Below are 7,331 nucleotides of genomic sequence, written 5' to 3' on the forward strand. Positions count from 1 at the left end.
TATAACTTCCAAGACCATCTAAATGATTTTGTAGTTATATACTTGGATGATATCATGATATTATCCAAAGGAGCATGAGCACCATGTAAAATTAGTTTTGGAAAAGCTTAGAGAGACGATGTCTCCCAAAGAGGAATCTTCATGGACTCCAAGAAGATTGAGACTGATTGGCAGACACCCACATGTGTCTGCAATGTCCAATGTTTCCTTGGCTTTGCCAACTTCTACAAGATATTTATCAAGGATTACTCAAAGATAACCACACCACTCACCAGACTCACAAGAAACTCAAAGTTCTCATGGATCCTAGAAGCCGAGGCCTTCCAAACCTTGAAGACCACTTTCACCACTGCCCAAACAAATCCTAGTCCACCCAAATCCTACCAAGCTATTTTTATTAGAGACCGATGCATCAAACTATGCCTTAGGAGTCATCTTGTCCCAGCATGGAGATGATGGTCATATGCATCCAGTGGCATTCCACTCAAGGAAGTTCTCCCTTCCAAAGATAAAATATGAGATCCTCAACAAAGAACTCCTTGCCAATGTAGATGCCTTTGAAAACTATGAGATCCAAGACAAAGAACTCCTTGTCATTGTAGATGCCTTTGATACTTGGCATCATCATCTAGAGGGTGCAACCCATAAAGTTATTGTCTATATATATTTAAAAAAATCTAGATTACTTTATGACAATCTGCATCCTTAATTGAAGGCAATATCCTTGGAGTAATTGCTTATTTAGGTTTGACTTTATCATCACCTATCACCCAAGATGCCAACAATGCCAATCAAATGCTTTATCAAGAAGATCCTAGATGGTACCTATGAAGGGAGAAGAAGTTTTTGATCAACAACGAGCAATACTACTACTCAAGCCAGAGCACCACTAGCTAGCAACATCTCTAGTTGCCACCAAGCCAACCCTACCTTGATCTAGTTAATCCATGAAGCCCTACCACATGATGATTTAGCCAACAATGTTAAGAGAAAAAATCAAGAGGACAAAGGAAATGGTTTGTGAGTTTCAGGAAACTAATGGATTGTTATACTATAAGGATCTACTTTGCATCCTTGCAAAAAAGTTGAGACTCCAGGTACTCCAACAACACCATGACATCCTAGTAGTAGGACACTTTGGAGTTAATAAGAACTTAGAGCTTATTTCAAGAGATATTTAGTGGCCCCAAATGTGGATAGAACTTAAGGAATATATAAAATCATGTGATACCTACAGCATGATCAAGGTACCTCATCACAAACCACATGGCCTCCTGCAATCTTTGCCCATTCCAGCACGATCTTGGTCTTCTTTGTCCATAAATTTCATAACAAATCTTCCCAAATCAGACAAATATGACTCTATTCTTGTTGTGGTAGATAGGTTCACAAAAATGGCACATTTCATCCCAACCACCAAGACCATCACAAGTGCAACTATCGCTAGACTCTTCCTTAGATACATTCTCAGATTACATGGACTCCCAAATGACATCATTAGACAATCAGGGTCCCCAATTCATATCTATTTTTTGGAAGAGCCTTTACAATATCCTTGGATTCCAAGTTAAGTTATCCATAGCCAATGATCCATAGACTGATGGTCAAACAAAATAAGTAAATCAAGTCTTGGAACAATATCTCTGTTGCACCATTAACTACCATTAGAATGATTGGTTTGAGATCTTGCCCTTTGTAGAGTTTGCTTATAATAATAGTATCCATGCATCTATGAAGAAAACTTCTTTCTTTGCAAACTATCACTAGCATCCAACGATAGATGTACATCTCTCCAATCAAGTAAAGAACCCTACCATCCGAGATAAAGCTAAACACCTAGTAGTTATATACCAAGAACTCAGGCAACAAATCCAAAAGGCTGAGAATTAGTACAAGCACTATGCGGACCAACAACTTCTCCAATATCCAACATACAAATTTAGTGGTAAAGTATGGTTACTCAGCCATAACCTCCAAAAAACAAGGCCCTCCACCAAGCTAGAACACAAGATATTTGGGCACTTCATTATCATAGCCCAGATCAATCCAATTGCTTACCAACTCCAACTCCCTAGAACCATGAAGATCCACCCAGTCTTCCATGTTTCCTTGCTTGAGCCATACCATAGCTCACCATTGAGGGGGGAAAGATCTAGTCCCCCATTACTTGTTTAGATTCAAGATCATTAAGAATTTGAGGTCTCAAGGATCTCTTGAGGTCGATTGGAATACCTTGTTTGTCAAGAATTGCGTGGTGGGGGGACTTGCTCAAGATGCTACACTGAACACACACAGAATGCACAAGGAGAAGCTCACTCAAGAGACAAGAAGAGAGATGGAGGCCAAAACGTTTTCTGGCTAGTTTCTTCTTCTTATTCCTCCATACACTTTACAATGTACACAAAGTATAGATAAGATACAACATAAAGGAAAGTTACCTGCTAAGTCAAACAATGCATAACCGACTACACTGTCGACTGGCGCTATAACTATGCCAGCTGTAAATAGGTGTAACAACTTGAATATAATAAGTAATGAGTGTTAGATATGATCAATGCCCCACCCTCATTAGCTGCCACCAATGATCCATGGTGCTCAAAGTTGTAAGGTCCCCATTATGAGGAGAAGCCAAATGTTGAGTCCTGATGAGGTCTATGTGACCGGATGGCAAAAAGGTGACCGTTGTGGGTCTAATCTTTGGGTTAGACGGAGTGGTTAAGCTGGTAGCAACTCAAGGCGCATTGCATCGAGTTGCGGGATAAGGGAGTTAAAAGGGGCCCCTATTTTGGGGTCCGGAGGCCACAGAAGCGGCCCCTAGCTAGGGGGGTCCCAGGGGGGCTAGTGGCCCCAATGGCGGGGGTCCGCGGGTAGCACCCCCGACCCTATGGTAAAGGAAATATTCCTTGGAATATTCCCTGGCCGACTAGTGGAAGCTCATATGGTAGGTCGATCAGGCTAACCTAATGACCTCGGGCTATAAAAGCTAAACCCCTTCACAGCCATCCAATAATTCATCTTTCACCCAGTCAGAGTTGTTGTTCCAGCTAGCCTTAAGCTCTTCACCTACCTTCTGTCTAGATCGCCATCTAAGCTTCATACAGTGGAAGTGCATGGGTGGACAGAGCCATCTTTGTATCAGTTGTTTGGAGCTAAAGAATTTACTGATTCTCCTCTTATCTGTTGTGTACTCTCTATCTCTTTCTCAGATTTTGTTCGCTGTGCCATGTAATTTTTACATGGTATCAGAGCCCAGGGGGCTCTAGAGATCAGAGAGTGTGCAAGAGGCAAAGGCTTCAACAGCAGCAAAGAGAAACTATGTCGACTTCCGGAAGCAGTTCTAGCGCATTAGGAAGCGGTGCAGGAGGTGGTGCTACTGTACCGGCTATTCAAACACTGAGGATCCGTCCACCAACCTTCAGCGAAGGCAAGTTAGATGGTACAAACTACACCTTGTGGAAGTTCAAAATTACAACTATCCTTGATTCTTATGAGCTTCTGGAGACTATGCTGGGGACTGACGCAGAACGGCAGCCCACCCCCGACCCATCAAATTCTAGTGTGATGATTCCTCCGAATGCAGATCTTCTACAAGCTTGGAAATGAAGGAATGCAGATGCATTGTGTGCCTTAGTTACAAGGCTGTTCTGAGAGTGTTCTGACTTTGATTCAGCATACAAATAAAGCGTCAGAGGCTTGGAATTTACTAAGGAGTCAGTATGAAACATGAAACCAAACAAGGATTCAAAACATGGAGAATTAACTAGCAGCGGAGAAGTTTGGTGAAGGAGAGACAATTGAAGCATTCATCACTCGGATTAAGAATCTGCGCGAACAGATGGCTAGCGCTGGGATACAAAAGACTAGCGAAGAGCTAGCTCGGAGGTGTCTTTGGATTTTTCCACAAAAGTTTGATGGACTAGTAACTGCCCTTAATACTCAGGTAAGACCTCGAGCTTTGACTTTTGAGGAGTTTTGTGCATTATTGATGGAGGAGGAGTTGAGGTTGAAAGCCCGAGAAGGAAGCAACAATGGAGATGCTGCATTCTCTACCAATGCAAAAGGCAAAGGTGGTTCCTCCACCAAAAATGATGGTGACAAAAAGAAGAAGGGCGGCAAGAAGAAGTTTCAAGGAGAGTGCTTCTACTGTAAGAAGAAAGGACATGCAGTTGCATATTGTCGTGTCAAGAAGGCAGATGAAAAGAATGGTACCATTAAAAGTAAAGGGAAAGAGATAGCCAATACAGCTGAAGCAGAGTTGGAATTATTCATGGCGACTATTGAGAAAGTGTGCTCCTCGGCGCAAGAAGAATCTACCACTAACTCATGGGTGTTGGATAGTGGGGCCTCCCGTCACATGACCAACAAGAAAGGTCTATATAGTTCTATGCAGCCTCTACAACAATCCATCACTATGACGGTTGGAAATGATGCTAAATGCCCTGCTGTGGGCATAGGTACTATTTCTTTTGTTGTTGCAAATGGTGAAGTCAAAAAGCTTTTAAATGTGTTGTATGTTCCCGAAATCAGGAGAAATCTATTATTAGTTGCTGCCATAACTGATCTTGGTCATGAAGTGAGGTTCAAGAAGACAAGTGCAGAAATTCTTGATAGTACTGGCACAATTTTTGGCAAAGGAGAAAGAAGGAACAACAGCTTGTATGAGCTAAGTGCTCTTACAGCCAACACCACTAGAGTGGGAGTGGGCACAAGTAAGCTTTGGCATGAAAGGTTTGGACACATCAGATTTGTAGTGTTGAAGGAGATGAAAAAGCAAGGTATGGTTGCTCACCTACCTACAATAACTGAATTGAAGGAACCATGTGAAGCTTGTATGATGGGCAAGCAACAGAGAAAGGCATTTCCACAAGAAAACAAGAATAGAGCACAGGCTCCTCTAGAGTTGGTGCATCTGTTTGCTTTGTTTCCTCAAGGAATTAAAGGATGAAAAGATATCTAATGCTTCAGGTTGAAGGCTTGAAGGGAGAGGCAGCTTCAGTTACCCCCGACTGCCTGCCTGACCCTAACCAAGGGGGTTGTTAACCGCACCGGGAAGGTGGACCGAACCCGCCAGAGAGGTCTCTTAGTGGATAAACCAGCAAAGTGGAAGGTTATTGGCACCAAGTGGATCTGGAAGGTAAAGTACAAGGCTGATGATACCTTAGAAAAGTACAAAGCTAGACTAGTTGCCCAAGGATTTTCACAAGTTGAAGGTTTTGATTTTCAAGAGTCATTTGCCCCAACTGCCAGAATGACCACTATTCACACGGTACTTGCAGTGGCTACCCACAAGAAGTGGCCAGTGTACCAAATGGATGTTAAGTCAACATTCTTAAATGGTGACCTCAAGGAGGAGGTGTACGTGGCTCAGCCACCAGGGTTTGAGGCCCCCCATTCAGAGAACAAAGTGTGTAAGATGAAGAAGGCATTGTATGGGCTGAAACAGGCCCCCAGAGCATGGTACCAACGGATAGATAAGTTCTTTTTAAACCTAAACTTCAAAAGATGTGCCTCAGATGCTAACTTGTATGTTTAGAGGGATGGTAAAAAGTCTGTAGTGATTGTCCTATATGTGGACGACCTTCTTATTACAGGTGACTATGAAGATATGATCAACCAAACTCAAAAGGCTTTGAGTTCTGAGTTTGAAATGACAGACTTGGGCTTGCTGCACTATTGTTTGGGGATTGAAGTCTAGTAAGAGCCAGGAAAGATCTTCATCTCTCAGAAGAAGTATGCATGGGAGATCTTGAAGGCATTTGGCATGACCGAGTGCAAGGAGATAGCTACACCTATGGAGGTGAATGCAAAGTTATCCGTCGAGGATACATCGGCACTAGCAGACATTGGGAGGTATAGGAGGTTGTCGGCAGTCTGATCAACTTGTGTAACACCAGACCAGATATCAGTTTTGCTGTTGGTGTTTTGAGCAGGTTCTCAAACAAACCTCATGAGAGTCATTGGAAGGCTCGGATGCGGGTGCTCAGATACTTAAAGGAAACTCTTGACTATGGTATCACATATAGTTTCGAAACTTCTCTTGTACAAGGTAGCTTGTTTTGCTGCATGTGAAGCAGTATGATTGAGAAGGATTTTATGGCATATGGGAGTGCAGGATGAAGAACAAACTGTGCTGAGATGTGAGAATCAGAGTTGCATCACCATTGCCAAAAATGCAGTGTTTCATGCACGCACGAAACATATAGAGATCCAATATCACTATGTGCATGATTTGATAGAGGATGGGATAATGGAAATGGTCTACTATCCAACAGAGGAGAATGGAGCAGATATCTTCACCAAAGCACTTACAAAGGATCTGCTTCAAGTTCATCCTCAGAGACTCGCCATTGGGCCGAGGAGATAGTTCACCTATGGGTGGACATTGAGGGGGGGTGTTAGATATGATCAATGTCCCACCCTCATTAGGTGCCACCAATGATCCATGTGCTCAAAGTTGTAAGGCCCCCATTATGAGGAGAAGCCAAATGTGAGCCCAAAGTCTTGATGAGGTCTATGTGACCGGATGGCAAAAAGGTGACCATTGTGGGTCTAATCTTTGGGTTAGACGGAGTGGTTAAGCTGGTAGCAAGGAGAGGTGCATTGCATTGAGTTGTGGGATAAGGGAGTTAAAAGAGGCCCCTATTTTGGGGTCCGAGGGCCGCGAAAGCTCATATGGTAGGTCGATCAGGCCGATCTAACAACCTTCATGGGCTATAAAAGCTAAACCCCTTCACAGCCATCCAATAATTCATATTTCACCCAGTCAGAGTTGTTGTTCTAGCTAGCCTTAAGCTCTTCACCTATCTTCTACCTAGATCGCCATCTAAGCTTCATACAGTGGAAGCGCACGGGTGGACAGAGCCATCTTTCTATTAGTTGTTTGGAGCTAAATAATTTACTAATTCTCCTATTATCTGTTGTGTACTCTCTATCTCTTTCTCAGATTCTACTCGCTGCGCCCTGTAATTTTTATAATGAGTCAGTGGCCATGTGAGAGTCATAATGACCACCGATGTCTAAGTGTAGACGTGTGGACCCATCTAACCAGGTGGTCCATTATTAATGTCCGCATGTGTTGAGCTTGTCATCTCTGAAAGGTGAGAAGGATCGAAGCTTGCATGCGAGCTATGGCGGGAGAGCAAGAGCAAGAAAGAGAGAGACAAGAAATGGGAACTCCAACAGTCACAATGTGTGACCGGGCCTTCCTTTATTCAAACTGTCACTAAAAGAATAAAGAATAAAGTGACGTGACGGGCGCCCACCACCTGCAGTGTGCAGTGGCGGGTACTGTCAGTGTAGTAATACACAGGGCGGCACGGCGGAGGCGCCTT

The sequence above is a fragment of the Lygodium microphyllum genome, chromosome 4 (assembly GCF_053477565.2).
Source record: "Lygodium microphyllum isolate KBCC chromosome 4, Lygodium_microphyllum_v1.1.10, whole genome shotgun sequence".
Lineage (NCBI taxonomy): Eukaryota > Viridiplantae > Streptophyta > Polypodiopsida > Schizaeales > Lygodiaceae > Lygodium > Lygodium microphyllum.